This window comes from Oratosquilla oratoria, chromosome 22, assembly GCF_046742065.1.
Source record: "Oratosquilla oratoria isolate Oo_2021 chromosome 22, ASM4674206v1, whole genome shotgun sequence".
Lineage (NCBI taxonomy): Eukaryota > Metazoa > Arthropoda > Malacostraca > Stomatopoda > Squillidae > Oratosquilla > Oratosquilla oratoria.
This window is the reverse complement of record NC_134798.1, coordinates 51555429-51577393: the sequence shown is the minus strand read 5'-3', so window position 1 is coordinate 51577393 and position 21965 is coordinate 51555429.

The window sequence follows — 21965 nt, the reverse complement described above, 5'->3', positions numbered from 1 at the left end:
TTTTATCTCTTACGGTATCAGAAGAAATGCAATAATGTTAAAGTCGTCGAGTGGGAGAGTAAAATATATGGAGGCATTTAATAAGGAAAAACAAGAGAAGATTGATTGTGAAAATCTTGAGAAGACAATATCTGATGATATCTATTTTCATATTAATGTGTTTGTTATTGTCATGAACCATGCAAGACCAGTTATAGATGACAGACCCTACAAATGTGATATTTGTGGGTTCATTTTCACAACCTACTCACTTAAAGAGGCATATAAGAACTCCTGTAGGCAAAAAGAATTATGAATGTATGTGAATCTTCGTTTGCTGCAAATGATGCTTTGAAGAACCATATGAGGACTCACACAGGAGAGAAACCTCATAAATGTATGTGGTTCTTCATTTTCTCAGTCTGGTAATTTGAAGAGGCATATGAAAACATACTTTGACAGGAGACCAAACAAGCATAAGAGGTTTTCTGGGTCTAATAATTTGATAATGCATATGAACATTTGTACTAGTTTGAAGAGGCATATGAAAATACACTTTACCAGGAGAACAAACAAGCAGAAGAGGTTTTCTGGGTCTAATAATTTGATAATGCATATGAACATTTGTACTAGTTTGAAGAGGCATATGAAAATACACTTTAGCAGGAGAACAAACAAGCAGAAGAGGTTTTCTGGGTCTAATCATTTGATAATGCATATGAACATTTGTACTAGTTTGAAGAGGCATATGAAAACATACTTTGCCATGAGACCAAACAAGCATAAGAGGTTTTCTGGGTCATATCATTTGATAATGCATATGAACATTTGTACTAGTTTGAAGAGGCATATGAAAACATGCTTTGACATGAGACCAAACAAGCATAAGAGGTTTTCTGGGTCTAATAATTTGATAATGCATATGAACATTTGTACTAATTTGAAGAGGCATATGAAAATACACTTTAGCAGGAGAACAAACAAGCAGAAGAGGTTTTCTGGGTCTAATCATTTGATAATGCATATGAACATTTGTATACTAGTTTGAAGAGGCATATGAAAACATACTTTGACAGGAGACCAAACAAGCATAAGAGGTTTTCTGGGTCATATCATTTGATAATGCATATGAACATTTGTACTAGTTTGAAGAGGCATATGAAAACATACTTTGACAGGAGACCAAACAAGCATAAGAGGTTTCCTGGGTCTAATCATTTGATAATGCATATGAACATTTGTACTAGTTTGAAGAGGCATATGAAAACATACTTTGACAGGACACCAAACAAGCATAAGAGGTTTTCTGGGTCTAATAATTTGATAATGCATATGAACATTTGTACTAGTTTGAAGAGGCATATGAAAATACACTTTAGCAGGAGAACAAACAAGCAGAAGAGGTTTTCTGGGTCTAATCATTTGATAATGCATATGAACATTTGTATACTAGTTTGAAGAGGCATATGAAAACATACTTTGACAGGAGACCAAATAAGCAGAAGAGGTTTTCTGGGTCTAATCATTTGATAATGCATATGAACATTTGTATACTAGTTTGAAGAGGCATATGAAAACATACTTTGACAGGAGACCAAACAAGCAGAAGAGGTTTTCTGGGTCTAATCATTTGATAATGCATATGAACATTTGTATACTAGTTTGAAGAGGCATATGAAAACATACTTTGACAGGAGACCAAACAAGCATAAGAGGTTTTCTGGGTCTAATCATTTGATAATGCATGTGAACATTTGTACTAGTTTGATGAGGCATATGAAAACATGCTTTGCCATGAGACCAAACAAGCATAAGAGGTTTTCTGGGTCATATCATTTGATAATGCATATGAACATTTGTACTAGTTTGAAGAGGCATATGAAAACATACTTTGACAGGAGACCAAACAAGCATAAGAGGTTTTCTGGGTCTAATCAATTGATAATGCATTTGAACATTTGTATACTAGTTTGAAGAGGCATATGAAAACATACTTTGACAGGAGACCAAACAAGCATAAGATGTTTTCTGGGTCTAATCATTTGATAATGCATATGAACATTTGTACTAGTTTGAAGAGGCATATGAAAACATACTTTGACAGGAGACCAAACAAGCATAAGAGGTTTTCTGGGTCTAATCAATTGATAATGCATATGAACATTTGTACTAGTTTGAAGAGGTATATGAAAATACACTTTGACAGGAGACCAAACAAGCATAAGAGATTTTCTGGGTCATATCATTTGATAATGCATATGAACATTTGTACTAGTTTGAAGAGGCATATGAAAACATACTTTGACAGGAGACCAAACAAGCATAAGATGTTTTCTGGGTCTAATCATTTGATAATGCATATGAACATTTGTACTAGTTTGAAGAGGCATATGAAAACATACTTTGACATGAGACCAAACAACCATAAGAGATTTTCTGGGTCTAATAATTTGATAATGCATGTGAACATTTGTACTAGTTTGAAGAGGCATATGAAAACATACTTTGACAGGGGATCAAACAAGCATAAGAGATTTTCTGGATCATATCATTTGATAATGCATATGAACATTTGTACAGGTGATAGGTCTTGTACTTCATGTGAATTTCATCCTGGTTAGAAGCCATACAAACTTGACTCTTTTGAGATTTCATTTTCCGAGTCGGGTCACTTGAAGAGAGATGTGGAAAATCACACAAGTGGTACCTTACAAATGTATTTCATGTCTGTCTTCATTTTCTGTAGCTAGTTGTTTGAAGGTATTTGATAATTCATACTGGTGAACCATATAAAGGTCCATTTTGTACAACTTCATTTTCTGATTCTAGTACTTCGAAGAAACATCAGAGAATTCACACAGATAATAAGCCTCATAAACGTTACTTTTGTGAGACTTCATTTTCTGATTCTTCTAAACTCATGAGACATGCAAGAACTCACTGTATTTCATGTGATTCTTCATTTTATGAATTTGGTACTTTGAGGATGCATATGAGAACTCACATTGACAAGAATCTTTGCAAATATAAAACATTCCCAGAATCTGATCATCAGGAGAACCATACAAGAAATCAGACTGAGAAGTCATACAAATGTAGTTTTTGTAAGAATTAATTTATTGATTCTAATAATTTGAAGAAGCATAAGAAATCACACAAGTGTACTTTCTGTCAGTCTTCATTTTCTGTGTCTGGTAATTTGAAGAGGCATCTAAGAACTCGTACTGGCAAGAAGCTTTACAAATGTAGCTATTTTATGACTTTATTTCCTGAATCTGGTACTTTGAAGAAACATACAAAAACTCACACAAGTGATGAGCCTTGCAAGTGTATCTTGTGTCCGTCTGTTCTCAGGACCTTGGAATAGGCATTTGAAATCTAATATTGTCTAATATTGGGGTGAAGCTTTGCAATTGTCACTATTTAGGGGATTTATTTTTCAATTCTTCTACGAAGAGACATATGAGAAATCACACTGGTTATAAGCTTTATGAATTTATGTCATGTGAATCTTCATATACTTGATGTTGGTTTTGGGGAACCATATGAGAAACCACATGGTTGGTGATTCCGATAGAAGCATTCAGGTAAAAGAACACATTAAAGTAGAAGAGCATGGCATTGATGATATGAATATTCAGTAGAAGCCCAGGGTTAAGTCATATGCACTGAAAGTTATGTATAAAGGGATTTAATATGTGGTTGATGTTCTATAATTTTGTGATAGAATTGAGGCATATATTTTGTGATGAACACTTGCAAATTCATCACTGTATGAAGTAGATACTTGACTACTTATTAATAGTAACTGTTGCCTCCAATTAGTGGCTGGCAACAGTCCTTCCGTAGGCTTCAGCAGATTTCACGGGGAAGAAAAATTTGAACTGTTGTCTGCATTTGTATTAGTGTGGGACATTTTTGTATCGCCAACTAAAAATAGTTGATAGGGAGTAGTCATGTGTTGCCAGTTCTCCTGATGTGAAAATGTGGAAGAAATACAGTTGAAGTTGATGGAGATATTGTGCTCAATCCAGGGAATAAGTGTCAGCCATGTGCACCTCTAGATGGATGTAGGAGGGTTGATAGATTTTTCAAAATGGACTGTAGGTGAAACAATTCACTGCTGTCCAATTCGCTGGAGAATATCTAGCAGATATCTGCGATTGGTCCACTCCTATGTTTGATTATGGAAGTCTATAATTATAGAATACAGAGTTAGATTATTATTTTTAATAAGTGTAAATATACAACAATAATAATAATTGTCACGGAGTTTAACTGACTGGAAACCTACAGCCCTTCAGTGTCTGGCAACAGACTCTTGGCCCTGACATAGATTTTTCTGTGGGAAATGTTGAACTGATGTCTGTGTTTATTATAGTGGGACTATTGTCTGTTATTGCTCATAGTGGTGGTAGTAAAAGGGAAGCAGTCACTTAAAAACTCTGGTGTGAAAAAGTAAAGGAAATTGAATTTTATAGATCCTGGGGCCCAGTCTGGATGTGAAGGACCTGAAGGCTGCACCTCTGCCTTTGCCCCCTCCCTTGCTCTCTCTCTCTACATCTAGGTCATTCCAAGTCAAATGCCGTCGAGTATGCCTTTCTCGAGGCCGGGCAGTGACCTGAATGGAATCCCCTGACCTGGTTGGTGATAATACAAAGTATTGACCGCCGCATGGTTGAGATCCGAGAGGATGATATCTCCAGAAACCTTAAATAAATAAATAAATAAATAAAAATGATAATAATATTAATAAAAATAATAATAAAAGCTGCCGCCGGGGGATTTCATTACCTTGAAAGTAGCCACCCTACTCCTACCCCGTCCAAATTTGTCAGGGGTCTTGATGCATTTCGGTTGCACTGTCCGAAAAGGTTCACCTCACCCCTCTCTCCGCTGACATGACTATGCTCTTACGGTGGTTGTCGTCGGCTCATTCTATTTAATCGAGGGAAAATCCAACCTAACCCAACCCGATCTAATCGAACCTAACCCTAATTTAACCCAACCTAACCTCCCCCTTCCCTCCCTGTCTGCAGCGTAAAGGCTTCGCTAACAAAACCGGAAGTCGTGGGTCTTCCGCCGTCTCCTTCCCTCCCGCATTCAGGCAGGGGGTTGGCGTCCCTCCCGCATTCAGGCAGGGGGTTGGCGTCCCTCCCGCATTCAGGCAGGGGGTTGGCGTCCCTCCCGCCCCCGACCAACTCCCGAGAATCTTCAAAGAGCGAAGCTTGCAGCCCCGCAATGAATTTAATTAACCAATGGAGGGAGGACGTCGCACTGAAGTCGACAAGTTACCGGCGCCTGAAGTCGACGAGTTAACGGTGTCTGAAGTCGACGCGTTGCCAAGGCTCTGAAGGAAATCGTCGAGGAGGAAGCGGGCCAGATACAGGCGGTTCCCCAACGATGACGTGGAAGGTGACGTCACTGCTGGCTTCGACTATGACGTAGGTGATGACGTCACTACTCTGATTTCAAGGTCGTCATTTCCATTGGTGGAACGAGCGCAGACGGAGGGAAAATTGTCCTTCCCCCCCCCCCATTTCCCATCGCTCCCTACTTGTCCAACCCCAATTATCTCCTCGGGTCTGTCGCCAGGATGCCACAGAGGTCAAGAAGAACTCGTCCACCCTAATTATCTCCTTCTCGCTCTGCCCCCAAGATGTCACTGTATACATAATCCGATTCTATTCTTTATTTTATTTTTAATTATTGAAGCTGACTTGTCGAATTTAACCTTCTCTCTGGACAACACTTCCTTACAACTGTTATCTTAACAAGCGGAATCATTTCAAAGAAACATATTTATCATACATGTATGCATACGATCGACCTGTCAGTACAAGACCTAAACACCAGCACAACCATTTTGGCAAATGAAACGGTAGGACGACACTGGAATGTTGGGAAGCGGAGTTTAGTAGAAATTGTTCCGCTGCCATAAATATTCAAGAAAATATGGGATTACATGAAGAATCGTCACCCCAGACTTCGACTGGGTGACAATTCTTCATGTGGGCCATCCTGGGGTTTACGAATCTTCGGTTGCACAAGATGATGACGTGTGTGGTACATCTGAGTGATTCGGAGCATTCCATGGAGCTCCATAGGGGAACTAAGGTAGTGCCCCATTTTTTTCTCTCTTTTTTCCTTTATTATTTATTATCATGATTATTATTTACTTATTTCTTCCTCAATCTTGCGGCGGTCTGCAACACTACACACGCGAGTCCGGCGGTGGCCACGTGACGTCACTGCCACGAGTGGCGATGCCCGGAGGTCAGGAAGAGAGGGCAACCCTCAACCTCAGGCGGGAGGATGTGCCCTAAAATCCTTCTCCTATGGTCATCAGTTGTGTATATAGATTTCTGCCCTAATGAATCAATCTCTACATGAAGATGTCTTGAGTAATGGCGAAACGTTATTATAAGTAATGCCATTTGTTTTGACTTATTTGCTCCTCATCACAGATTCTTTTGAGGTCTTTCTCGCTTTCGCAGAAATGAAGTTGGCCAGGAATATAGAAAATATTGGTAAAATATTACAAATGTGAAATTAGTTGTGCTATAATATATATATATATATATATATGTTCAAAAACACTGGAGATGTGTGTTCTAGAAATACAGGTTAACCGCTTCAAAGAGAAACAAAAGCTGAGCGTTTTCGTGTATTACAGTGTCAGTGCAAACACACACACACACACACACATATATATATATATATATATATATATATATATACACGTAGGAATTGGGCAATAAGCTCTAATGTTGACATGTTTGAAGACCAGAGCTAATTCTGTATCCACCATCTTAAGAGATTTTCTCGATTTTCCGAAAGGGTTGTTTAAAACTCGAAGGAAATTTAAACACGAGGCTTCCGATTTCCATGGAAATCGGAAGCATTTTGTTTAACCATCCTTCGAGTTTTAACAACCCCTTCGGAAAATCGAGAAAATCTCTTAAGATAGTGCATACAGAATTAGCTCTTCATACATACACACACACATATATATATATATATATATTGCAGAAGAAATCACTTGAACGCGTGATACTAGTATGCAGACAAACCACTGGGAAAATGAAAGAGATGAGACCGAGCGCTTTCGTCTGAATAGACGAAAGCGCTCGGTCTCATCTCTTTCATTTTCCCAGTGGTTTGTCTGCATATATATATATATCCGAACCGACCTCCCTCTGAGCCGTTTCGAGACCGACACGGCGTCGACACGGCTGAAGGATCGATCAGCAGATGCGCACGACCCCCCTCCCCACCCCCCATCCTCATACATGACTGACCGCCTTGTTTGTTCAACTTCATTATTCTATGGTATACGTGTCGATACACAAACATATATATATATATATATATATATATATATATATATATATATATATACTAATCAGAACACGGGTACGTGTGTTCACTTATGCAAAGTAGACCACTTGAAAAAGAAACTAACGAAGTAGAGCGCTTTCGTATATTACATCTTCAGACTTTTTGCACTGAAGATGTAATATACGAAAGCGCTCTGCTTCGTTAGTTTCTTTTTCCAAGTGGTCTACTTTGCATATATATATATATATATATATATATATATATATATATCAATTACACCCCACCTCCCTTTTATAAGGAGCATAACATTTGGCGATATGTACAGTACACATGATTCTGAGAAAGAACTAAGAAATGGGGAACACCACCTTGAGCCCTGTCAAGTTTGTGAAGGGGTCAGTGATTTGCTTCTTCCTGTTGTCCCATCCGGGGATCGAACCTGAACCGACGCTTTCGACATTTCCGTCACAGCTTATCCTCCTGCGTAGCATCCGTTCCTTGCCAATATCTTATCGAACTGCGGCGAAACTTTAACGTGGAAGCGTGGCCCTCGAGTCTTATCACAAGAGGAAGTGGTTCCACCTTCCCGTGATTGTCTTTGTACGGCATCGAGCAGGTCGATGTAAATCTCCGAAAATGCTCACAACGAATGATAATTAATTAATTAACTCCTCACCCATGAACAGATGCAACGCTTGAGTTAGAATACGGGAATTTAAAAGAGTGTGTTATCATTGTCCACTGACAATGCTATCAGTAAATGGTATTATGTCATGACGGCCAGGCGGCATCTGATAAAAGTGCAATGACAAACTCCGCTTCCGCGGGTTTATGACGTAACTAGCCAAATTACCCGCGCGTTGCTGCGAGTTTGTGAATCATCCCTAACCTAACCATACCCCGCCTAACTTTAACCCTTAACCCTAACCAAAATATATTTTTTAAATGAAACATATTTATCCAAGTATCGGGAGTGCTAGGGTATCAGAATGTATATGTTTATGGGGGTCTATCTGCACAACCCTGGGAGGAGTTCGTGAACATACAAACACATTGATAGACAAATGATAGTAATCCAAGTACCTTGGGTTATAAGGTTTCAGAATATATATGGTTATAGGGGTCTATCTGCAAAAACCTAGGAGTTCGTGAATAATCTCTAACCTAACCATACTCCACCTAACTTTAACCCTTAACCCTAATCAAAATATATCTATTTTTGAAAATGAAATATAGTTATCCAAGTACCTAAAGTGATAGGATATCAGAATATATATGGTTATGGGGGTCTATATGCAAAACCCTAGGAATTCCTGAACAAATAAACAAACAGACAGACAAATGAAAGCTATTTTTCCAAGTACCTTGGGTTATAAGGTTTCAGAATATATATGGTTATAGGGGTCTATCTGCAAAAACCTAGTAGTTCGTGAATAATCACTCACCTAACCATAACCCACCTAACTTTAACCCTTAACCCTAACCATTTTTTTTTTTATGAAATATAGTTATCCAAGTACCTGGAGGGATAGGGTATCAGAATATATATGGTTATGGGGGTCTATCTGCAAAACCCTAGGAGGAGTTCGTGATCGAACAAAACAAACAGACAGAGGTTACTACTTTATTATAGGTTTTGTGTCGTCGGGGCCGGGTTCCTTATGTGGTCAGAGAACTCGTTTTATTATTGTCCAAAAAATCCATTTGGGTAAGATTATATCATCACCTAAATTTCAAGATAATGAAGTTCATTATTCGTGGACTTGTTGCCCCAGGTTATACAAAATAAGCCAACTTAAAAGTGTAATGATATAATTTACAATCGGTTGTAATCATGACTTTTAGTTTGATTAGAAATATGACGTGCAACTAATTAACATATTTCAGATTTCAAATTACAAAATCATCTCGAATTTTGGTTGGATTAAATATATGATCTGAAACCAATTAACGCTATTCAAAATATCAAGCTATTTTTATTATTTACACCACGGATTAATTTCCCCAATCCTTTCCAGATTATTATGTCTGCATTGAACACTTCGTTGTTGATTGTTCCGTGTTTTGTTGTCGACATTAATTCCCTAATTATAATTGTGACTTTTTTATTAAAAACAAAATTGTTAAAATGAATGCAACACCAACGAAATATACATTTGGATGATGTCCTTAAATAATAGACCTCTGCGTGCACTCCCTGTTTAAAATGCATCCACGAAAAAGGAAATTGCTTTTGTTTGCTTACTTCAAATGGTTCAAGGTCTTTGGCAAGGATGACGTAGGCAAAATCATCCTATTATAAGCCAACAGGGCAGGACTCCTGGTAATGGTTTTAAATTGGAGAAAATCAGGTTTAAAGGGGTATTTACATGGTCAAACTGTTTGTCAAACAAGTGTTTGAAGTGATATTTGATCGTGTGAATAGGGTATTTGGTTTGTCAAACACGTTTGACAAACCTGTCTGACAACCAAATACCCCGTTCATACGGTCAAACGTCACTTCAAACACTTGTTTGACAAACCGCTTGATCGTGTGAATGGCCCTTAAGAAGGAAATAGGCAAGGACTGATTAACCAACAGAGTGGTCAACGAATGGAACAGACTTCGTAACCATGGTAACGAGCGCTGAAAAAAAATGGTTGATTTAAGATAAGATAACTTTATCGATGGGGATGATAGGTGGTAAGGGGCATTGGAACTACCTGGTGTAGGCCTTATGGTCTCTTGCTGCCTCCTGTATTCTTATGTCCTTAAGTTCTGAAGACGCTCACGTGTTCTTTTCCCTAACCTGAGTGGTTGAGAACGAGGAAATCATTTCTTCTTCTGGGGACTAAATAGCGAACTGACGAAGAACCTCCCCTGCATAGTACCTGCATTGCAGAGCTTACTTCGCTCTCCTTCGTCCAGACCCAGGGAACTGCAGCAGCGACTACGCGCTGTGCCAACTCCCCACCCCCGCCCTCCCCCTCCCCCCCTCACTCTCCCCAGCGATCCTTCCTATACAGTATACACCATCAGCAACATCGCTGCTAAAGGCGTTATCACGATATTTTTCATCCAACCTTCGATTCGTCGGTGGTAGCGCCTACCTCCATCACTTTTTTTTTCATTTGACTCGCTATGGCAAAATGTTTCTTTTTCTCAACATACATACATACATATACCAAGGCTTTTCCCCTTTACAAGGGAGGTAGCCAAAAAGAAAAAGGCATAAAATCATTCCAATTTACATAAAATGTCATATTCCTTCCAGAAATCTGCGGGGTTTCGACAGTTGAAGGAAAAATAGCCCAGTGTGATGACGTCTTCAATAACCAATACAGGGCAGGATTAACTCAAGTTGGCACGCGCACACACATACAGGCTAGCTATGATACATTGGAGAGTGAGGGACGGGACCCAACGAGCGTTGCTCCTTTCGTGTATACTAATTAGGTAAACACACACACGCACACACACACACTAGATTTTTTCACACTTGAAAATTACACAAAAATCTGCAAAACGATAGAACTGTCTAGCCACATGCGCTACGAGTGGAATCCATACTATCTTCTTCTTCTTATTGAATGTGTATAGTAATTTGAGCTGGATATTCACGCTAAAGGTGTTTATATATTTATTTTATTTCCCCCATGTGCTTATGTCAGTCACATGGCCTTTCGTGTTGCGTGTCTGGGGGTGGGGTGGGGGTGAGTAATCTGAGGGGGGGGGATGGTTGACTGCCTCAGCAAGGCCAAGGTGGGGGGGGAGGAATAGATTGATGACGAAGGGAGAGAGGAAGAGAAGAGAGACGAGAGGAAGAGAGGAAGAGAAGGGAGGCGAGAGGAGAGGAGGGAAGAGAGGGAAGATGACAAGAGAGGGGAGGGAAGACGAGAGGAGAGAGGAAGGAAGAGAGAGAGGAAGGGGGAGAGGAAGATAGAAGAGAGGAGGGAAGAGAGGGAAGACGAAAGGAGGGAAGAGAGGGAAGGCGAGAGGAGAGAGGAGGGAAGAGAGGGAGGAAGGGAGAGAAGAGAGGGAGAGAAGAAGCGGTCAGCCGCCGGTTTGCTGAGCGAACCTTCGAGGCGTCGTCGTCGTCGTCGTCGTCGTCGTCGAACCAATCGATGACGTCATGAGGGAGAAGCTTCGTCAGATATTGTCTCGATCATGACTGTGTGTGTGTGTTCAAGTGGATCTCGTTAGCGAACTCCAGGATCCCTCCTCAGGAGGAGAGGATGAAGAGGAGGAGGAGGAGGAGGAGGAGGAGGAGGAGGGGGAAGAGGAGGAAGAGGAGGAGAAGGTCCTTTCGACAGCTCCCATCACTCCATCTGCAACACTCCACTTTTTATCTTTTTTTTTACTCCCAACCCTTCCCCTTTCCCACAGTCCACTCCCTCTCCCTCCCTCCCAGTATGGAGTATTGGGGAGGGGGGGTTGCATTTTTGATGCAGTCGATGTTTCAGGACTTCGGTAACACCCCTACGGATCAGAGGCACGCAGCAGTCCCTTGTGATTGGAGACTGACCCCAAATCCGAAGAGAGACCAATTTGAATTTCGATTCTTCCTTCGTTCTGTTGTCGATTTCCTTAAATCTCTCTCTTTGACCACCTCAAGGACTCTGCCACCTCTTGGGCAAGTCCCCAAGAACAGAGGCGCGGGTTATTGCTGGAGAAAAGGTCTTCGTCGTTGGAGTGAGCCAAGGATAGAATCGCTGATATCGCCAACTAAAAAAAAAAAAAAAAAAAAAAAATCTCTTTTGCTCCCTCCCTCTATCTCTCTCTTTTTCTCTTCCCGTCTCTCTCTCTTTCCCTCCCTCTCTCTATCTGTCACACACACACACACACACCACACACACACACACAGAATCCAAAATGCGCTGCACGACTTGTCCTGAAGCACCGTGGATGGCATATTCATACGAGTATCATGTATTCCTTTCCAGGCTGTTGATGTGCGCGCACACACACACACGACTCGGTGGCGCGGTTGGTAGAGTACCAGACTGTCAGTACGGCGGTGCCGGCGGTACCTGGTTCGAATCCTGCCCAGGGCTGAAATTATTTCTGTATCGCTGCGCTTTGAGTCGTTACTCCGACTCTCGTGGGTCATACGAGCTCTGAGTTCTCTTACGGGAGGGAAATAGCTGTCGATCACGAGTACAACACGTGATCCAAAGACCAAGGTGAATCACACAGGAGACATAGTCTAAGCTCGAACAATACATTAATTCAAGTCTAAATATAATTGAAAATCAAGGATATATATACATAAAGTTGGAACTAGACACACATTTGAGTCATGTATGATATATTAGAGGAGACGGGACCCAACGAGCGTTGCTCCTTTATGTAACAATAAGTAGGTAAATACACCCACAAACAAATACTCAAATACACATATACACACGGCTCGACGGTGTAGTGGTACCGTTCGCGACCACTAATCCAGCGGTCCTTGTTCGATTCCCACCCAAGGCTGAAACAATTTCAGCATCGCTCATTTGCGAGCCGGCACTCCAATTCTCATGGACAAGGAGTTCAGTGTGTGTGTTTATAAGACCATAGCATTACTCATAGATCGGGCATATATGGGCTCTGAGCTCTCATCCGGGAGGGTAATTGTTGTCGATCATGAGTCCCACACGTGGTTCATTGGAGCTTGAGGATATAGATTAAGTTGGAACTGTACATGAATATGATACTATGTATGGTGAAATGGACAGCAGGAGACGGAATCCAATGACCGTTGTTCCTTCCTGTATACTACAATTATGTAAACACACACACACACACACACACACAATAGTGTGTGCAAACACCATACAGGAATTTAAGAACAAACTAGAAGCTGCGAGATGCAAAGACGGGTCACTACGAGCATAGCTCCCCTTCCTTTATAATACAGCTAGGTAAATACACACACACGGTTGGATCGGACGAAAGCCTCCCGAGGTGACCTAGAATACCGTTGACATGGAAAGGTCAAGCGGATGCAACTACAACAAGCGGGATGGGGTGGGGGAGTGATTCGCACTGCGATGTTCTTCGTCAATGCAGACTTATAGCAGAAGACAGGGGAGTGAGCCTTTCCTCGAAGGCGATCTGTTCCCCTTGTCCTGTACTCCTTGCCTGCTGTTGATCGAGGACGACAAACAAAACTGACCTTTGCAACTGGAGGAGGAGGAGGAGGACGAGGAAGAGGAGGAACCTAACTTTAGCCCCGACCGACCCTCCCCCTTTGTCTAATGCGCCCCCGTGTCATCGACAGCAAATGATAACAACATCACAGATGGATGGAGAAAAAAAAAAAAAAATAAAAAGAACCTACGTCACAGAGAGGCGGTGGCCACAAACCATTTCGGTCCCTGCCCTTTATGTCACCTTGGCGGTGAGCGGACATTTGCATCCTGGACAATTGCGCACCAGGACAACTGCATCCCGGACAATTACGCACCAGATAATTGAGAAAATTGCAAGAAACGGGGGATTTAAACATTCAATACACTAATGGATTAACGCTGATATAGGACATGATCGTCCTAGCGGCTCTGCCCTAGCGGCAGAGTACAACAACAAGAGAGGAAGAGGTGGGATTATGCTGGTGGTGGTGATGAGGGGGAGGGGGCGGGAGATTGGGGGACAAAAATCACGTGACACCTGCTCCCCTAACACGCACGTTCGTGACTGCCATCACCATGGGAGAGAACGATGGAACAAACTCCCACCCACCCCTAACCCCCCTCCGCCACTGAAATACAGACGTGCCCGCCCGTTGCAACACCGCCAGAAGGATGATTTTCTTCACATGTATGACCTCGAGTGACCCAACTTGAAGAAAATCCCCCCCAGAGATCGATAGGATCTCAGACATGCGAAGCGTTTAAAGGAGAAGGACATAAACTCGTGAAGTGTATTTCCATTTAATCTACGCACACGCACATAATATATATGATGTGTGTGTGTGTGTGTGATTCACCATGTTCTTGGATCACGTGTTGGACTCGTGATCGACACCTATTTCCCTCCCGGAAGAGAGCTCAGAGCTCATATATGGCCGATCTATGGGTAATGCTGTGACCTTACACGCACACAACTCCCCGCCTACGAGAGTTGGAGTAACGACTCGCAGCGCAGCGATGGTAAAATTATTTCAACCCTGGGCGGGACTCAAACCCGGACCGCCGTAGTGTGTGTGTGTGAGTGTGTGTGTGTGTGCGCGCGTATATATGCACTAATGAAATATCTCTCCATCTTCCAGCATATACCTGTGAAATTCTTGAGACGATCAGTTCATTTGCGTTTCTGGAGGCTGTTGTCATTGACCTAATTGTCGGTTTCTCTCCGTTTATCCGTGAGGCGGCGGCGACAGATACGCTGGGAGCCGCCTCCGCCTCTTGGGGCGTTCTTATGTCGTCCTCACGACCGACTGGATGACAGGCGTCGAAGCAGCCCACGGACAAACCCATCCTTCAACTAGCATCACCACCAACAACAAAATCACCGAGAACGACAACAATAACGATGATGATAATGAAACTGTAAAATCTATTGACGATAATGATGAATATAATAATAGTAATAAATAACAATAATAATACTATAAAAACAGTAAAGATGATAATAGTAATAAATAACAATAATAATACTATAAAAACAGTAAAGATGATAATAGTAATAGTAATAATAATAAATAGTAATGACAGTGATCACGATGCGTATACCAAAAGGTCGTTTCCCCATTACAAAGTAGGTGATCAAGCTAGGCATCCATCCTTTACCGATATTTTTCTACCATAACTCCTTTTGTAGATGAAGGTCCATCCTCCATTTCCTCTCTCTCTCTCTCACACACTGCCAGGGTCAGAGGCAATGCAGTAAGACGTAGCACCTCCATAGCAGGGACCGACAGCCAATGCTGGTTTACCCCACCTCCTTCCCCTCCCCTCAATCACTCACAATTGACAAGAGAAGACAAAGATGGAATCCCTTCGAGTCGCGTCAACTCACCATCCATTCACAACAACCATTCTCCACTCACACCTATCTCTTGCCCTCTTCCGTCTTTGCTCAACTGACATTCCTCTTATACACAAAGCCCCCACCCCCATCCACCTCGTTCTCGGTCGCCCCTCAAGTTCATTCCATCCACTTCAGCCTTCCACACTTCCTACTAGTCTTTCTTCGCTCATTCTCCCCGTGTGTCCAGACCATCTCAGCATTCTTCGATAACTCCTGTTCGCCAAGCCTTTCACCAACCTCGCTCTCCGCCTCACCTCTTCATTTCAACTTTGTCCATGATAATGGTAAAAGTCACACTCGGCAAATGGGAATGACAGTACCGTCCATAACACCGATGGAATGAAAAAAATTAAAGATATAATGCGAGAACACGGATGAGAGAGAGAGAGAGAGAGAGAGAGAGAGAGATAAGCGCACCATGGGTTCAATCAAAACTGAACGCAACGAAGAACGTGAAGCTGCGAACGCACTAATCCTGTCGATGGGCGACGAGAGGGAACGAGTCACCTTGACGTTCTCCACGTTCTTTCTTCACGTTCAGCACAGCTTCGGCGCAAGGGAGGTCCGCCCAGCCCGCCTGCCACCTGTGGTCCTTTCCTTTGCCTCTTGCTTCTGCACCCGACGAACGAAGGCGACGTCGAAGACGACTTTCTCCTGACGTTGGAATAAATCTCCCGGGCATCTCCGAAGACGACGGGAGACGCTTATTGCGCGCACACGCACGAACACTTGCTCACACGAAACACACACACACACACCGGACACGCAACGCCACCACACACACACACACATACACAGGGCCCTCACATTGGGGGGGGGGTACATATGCCCTGGGGTGTTACATTTAGGGGGGCGGCAATTCTAGTCTGGACATGCATGCCGCCCACAAGGCTGACAAAATAATTTTAATAAAAAAAGGTCAAAGGAACACTGAATTTTTTACAGCAATATACGATTGTTTGCTTTGGAATCAACAGAATATGAAATATCTTTCCCTTATCCTTTCTGCAATAGGGACATTCAATAACACCTCTAAAATCTGCTTAATTATTTCGCAAGCCAATAGCCATAATAAGCAATAAGGAATGATGGTGATGGGGGGCGGGGCGGTACTTAAGCATGTAAGGGGTCTGCACGCACGCACACACACACACATATATATATATATACATAGATATACATATATATACATAATATACATAAACATATATATTATATATATATACATAATATACATATATATACATAATATACATAAACATATATATTATATATATATACATAATATACATATACATATATATATATATATATATATACACAACACTGAATGGGTCCCAGTGATTAGAGATACATTTTAACAACCACAATGCACTTTAATTCTAAGCCATCAACATTGGAAGACCCAATCCTCGGCAATACCGCATTTCAATTTCTGCATGTGGCCTCCATTGGGTCTCCCAATGTTGATGGCTTAGAATTAAAGTCCATTGTGGTTGTTAATATATATATATATATATTTGCACAATGGGGAAAACACACGACTCGGTGGCGCGGTTGGTAGAGTCTCAGACTGTCAGTACGGAGGTACTGGCGGTACCTGGTTCGAATCCTGCCCAGGGCTGAAATTATTTCAGTATCGCTGCGCTTTGAGTTGTTACTCCAACTCTCGTGGGCGGGGAGTTGGATGTGTGTGCGTGTAAGGTCATAGCATTACCCATAGATCGGTCATACGAGCTCTGAGCTCTCTTCCGGGAGGGAAATAGCTGTCGATCACGAGTCCAACACGTGATCCAAAGACCAATGTGAATCACACAATCTGCAGTTATTGTGTAATACACTCATATATGGCGTGACCTTCCTTGTTGCGCAGCCCGGGCCCTTTTTTTTTCTGTGCTGGGCACCGCCGCTGGGCGATCCGATTTCGCTGGGCGAAGGGGCCTCCAGTCCCGACCTGAATGTAACAACCACGGGGTCACTTTTGCAACGCCGTCGATGCTCACAAGAAATTTTGGAGCCGTGGGGTTCCCCAAATTGTTGTGTGTGTGTGTGTGTGTGTGTGTGTGAGAGAGAGAGAGAGAGAGAGATTGGAGACAAATTAAAAGTTCTGTTGAAGTTGGCATGAAGCGGAGGGCGAACTTTTTAAAATTATTTCAGACATTTGTTTTCTTGTTGTTAGGCCCTTGCCTTCCGACTTCTTGGCGAGTCCAGACGGATGTTCTGTCAGTCGATCTCCCGTCTCCTGTCTCTCCATCTCTGTCTATTTGTCTATGTGACTATAGACGTTGGGTATGGAGGAGACAGAAAGGAAGAGCCTAAACATATTCGATAGGAAGTATAGAAATATGGTTGGCGTTACGAGGATGGATAGATTGAGAAATGTGGAGGTGAGACAGAGAGGTGGGATGGTAAGAAAGTTGGCTGATAGGGTTCAAATAATGTCGAGATGGTTTTGGGATATAGGAAGGATAAGTGAAGATTGAAAATAAAATAAGATAAAATAAAACAAAAGAATAGATCAAATAGACAAGAAGAAGTGTGGAAAGCAGTTGGAGTGAACTTGAATGGCGTGACATGAGCACGTAAGAGGAATGTCTGTCGAACAAGGAAGAAAGTAGAAAAAATAGAAATGAACAACAAACCGCAAAGTTGACGTCACAGTTACCACGCTCGGTGTCGCTGGGCAAACTACCAAGATGTGGACAATCTCAATGCATTGAAAAGAGTAAACGATGTCGAAATGCGACCCCATTTCCAAAAGGTTTTATTGTTATAGGACGATGTTCCTGAGGCCAAGATGGACCTTCAACGTATTGACAGTTATCCCAACATCCAACTGAAGTGCTGGTTGGAGTGTCGAGGTCTAAAAAGCAGTGGAAACAAAGTTCGTTGTCATGACCACTTCTGCTAGCCCTACTGATTGGACAAGAAGTCACACTCCGTATTCTGTAGAGTTACTGAAACAGCATCCCTATTCATGGAACATCAAAAGCAAGGGGCATGAGTGCGAGCCATGATGATACGAAGAAGGAGTTATTTCCAACCGAGACATTAAAAATGAGTTACGTTAGGTAAGGTTGTGCTATTTCCCACTACATCCCCAGTCAAAATACGCTAAATATTTAAAACTGACGTTACTATTAATTCACGGTACTTGTTTACGGGGTTAAAAATAATCAGAATGATAGGAGTTAGCTGATGATATAGATAATAACTGCATCTATGACGCTGGCGAACAATTTTATAGTTACTGATTTTTCCTTAGTGAAAATAGGCCGGTGCGTAAAATTGTAGGTACCTGCAGACAACACTTTTTTATGTTTTCCTTGCTCCCACCACTGGCAACTATTTTGCAAGAATTTCTAGGTTAGGTTAGGTTGGGGTAGATTGTATTATTCTCAACAGCAGCCCCCACCCCCCCACACACAAAAGAATAAATACTTAAAAATCGCTACCGACGTTACTGTTAATTTTGCGGTATTTATCTATGGTGTTCAAAATACTCAGAATGACAGGAGGCGTACATATTTGTTTGTCCACGAGATTTCCCCGCGCAATAAACATGTGACGTCATAGCAATGTTTGTTTCTATTTTTAGGGCCTGTGCTGATCGCTGTTTAAGGGGATGCGAATGGATAAGGATATGACGCAGCACGGAGGTATGTTCTCCTTGTTTAAATTCCTCGAGTGGTTAAAGAGTGGGGGGAGAGAGCCGCCATGTAAAGAAGCTGTGGGGGTAGACCGACTCTATTGTCTGGCCTTGCTGTACAAGTGCTGTGTCTTACTACATTGGTATGGGGGCTATCATGACCTATAGAACCTCCCCCCCCCCCACACACAAGTGCATGGGATGGAGATTGTACAGGGTGGTCCGAATGTCTTGTTATTCCTACCAATAAAGGTACAATTATTACAGTAATACAAAATACATGTCCTGGCTGCTTGTATTACATGAGCGCGTGCATTCAGGCAAACATGGGGGTTGTGCGACATGACGTCACTGAAAGATTTGGCAAACCAGCTCCTCCGAAAATGACAATACTACGATGGGAACATTGTGTTCCAGTGTTCTTATCTTGTTCTATTGTTCTTACAGTAAATAAAATGAACCCAGGACATGTATTTTGTATTGCTGGGACATTCTACAGTTGATTATTGCTCGTGATACATAACCTAACCAATTCAAACCTATGTTAGCTGGAGTGGAGATTCTACAGTTGATCGGTGTGTACGTGTGTCTAGGGGTCTACAACTGAGTGTAGTTGGGGTGGAGATTCCACGGTTGATCAATGTAAGATTCTACAATTGATCTGTGACCTTTTTTAATTGGGGCACATGTGCGGGGGTTATAATGAAGCTAGTTAAAATCAACTGATGGCAGACGGATCACAAAAATGAATAAACAAATAAAGCCCACCCAGCACGAAATGTTTCGGCAAGCACATGAACGTAACTGACCGAAACGTCGACTACGTTCGTTCAACTCTTTTGTGTCGTCGCGGATTTCTCAGGAAACTCAAGAACTCGTTTGTAGTATTACAGCATTTAACACAAGTCTCACCAATGAACAGCAGGGCATTCATAATCACTCCATTGAGGACACTAATGACCTATGGCTGGAAATCAATGTCCCGATTCCACTTCGTCATATTCTTCATTATACAAAGTAGACTCTCTCTCTCTTTCTCTCTCTTCAAGATGGGCTTTTCTTTATTCCGTTAACCGAAATGAGGTGAATATTTTCTTCGAACTTTACATTTTTTCCAATCCGCATATTTCAATGAGGTGCAGTTTCTACTAAGAAAGAAAATAAATTGATGCAATGCCGTAAAGAACAGTCGTCGCCGAACAATAATAGGAAAGAAATTCCTGCTCTGATTTACATAAATGGGTACGAAAGTCTACATCCTTACTTTAGTGGAAGACCACTTCCGTATGAAGGAGTTACACCATCGAAAAATCCAACTGCTCATGACGACTTGGAATGATTTTTGCGCGCACTTTCGCTGATATTCAAACGCACACACCACAAGACAGAAGTACACTGTTGACGCGCTTGACATTGTAGTCTACAGTCGACGCACAACTCAGCTGTAGCCTGCGTGGAGATCACGTGTAATATAGGGAATTCAGCGGATCACAAACGATCGATAATGACACGCAATGGCATTCCGTATGACACAGTTATGGGGAAGTGTAACGGTTGTGATAAGGAGCCATATAGGGGGGGCGGGAGGAAGGTGGGGGGAAGATACAATATAATCGAGTCAGTGTACTGTGGTGGATGTTGATTATAGTGATCTGTATACGAGGTTTCCGTTGGTGGCGTGACGTTAGCCTGTTATGGACGTTGGCATATCACCTGCTCCTTCCCTCCCATAGAGCGTGAATTAATCAGAAGACACGAACAAGGTGGATGGAATGTAAAGTTCAAGGTGGTCATACGGGGAAGAGTGGGTCATGGAGCTCAGTTTGGGATCTCACGTGTATTAGTGGAAGTAGAGATAGAGGGAGAGAATGGTGTGGAGTGTCTGGCACTGCCACAAGTTAGCCTCGCGTCAGGGCACCGTCGTGGACCGGTAACCCTAAAGTCAAAGACAGAAGGAACGAAGAAAATTAGGAAAGAAATGACGCGTTCGTTCGCTCACCTGCATCAGGCGTCGACAGGGTCTCTCTCTCTCTCTCTCACACACACACACACTTCTCCCTCCGGTACTTGGGTGTCGCAACCAAAGACTATGTCTTTGGTCGCAATACTGTTGGGGTTTAGGTGTTGTCTCTTCTTTCCCAATCGAGAGACTTAAATACTGTCCACCACCATCCCCTCACTGTAAGGTCCGAGCTGCTGGGTTTGCGTCGTGTACCCCCCCCCCAAAAAAAAAAATAGCACTTGATCCAAGGCCGGTGAGCCATTTACTCCTTGACATCACCTACCAAATATACAGTCCAGTTCACCGAATGTAACTTATGATCAACCCCAATCGCATTCGACTCGAACATCTTTAACAACCTGCCCTCAGTACCATGGAGACTGGAGCATCTACCATAAAAAAAAAAAAAAAAAAAAAAAAAAAACAGATAAAGTTCTATGTATCACTAGACTCTCCGCAGTAATTAACCCATCAAAACACACTCCTAAGACAATCAAAAATTGCACTGGCAGGTCTACGTTTAGGTTACCACCCAAACAACAGACTCCAAATACCCTAGATTCTAGGGCCTAGAAGGTCTAGATGTAACCCTTACTCATTAGGCACGTACCACCTTATCCTAAACTGCCCTGCACTCACGCTTTTCAGTCAGCAAGTCTCCTACAATTTTGAAAGAACCGGGAAAATGGATTTGTTATTGAAAATATATGATGGAACTACTACCTATTTTTTAAGTTTTTGTTTTCTGGGACTTACGCTGTAATATTTAAGTCACGACTTATGCTTTGCGTTAGATTTTATTGCAATGGAAGCGAATAACAGAATGATAAAAATCTGTCGGACAATATTTCCATTGTCAGAAAAATATTAATTATTTTTTTTTATATCTACTGGTCTATTTTCGGTATTTTTTTCACTATTCAAGCGGCACATCACTGCATACGTATATGCATTTAAAAAGGCTAAAATCGCTGTTATATTTACTATGCCTTCAC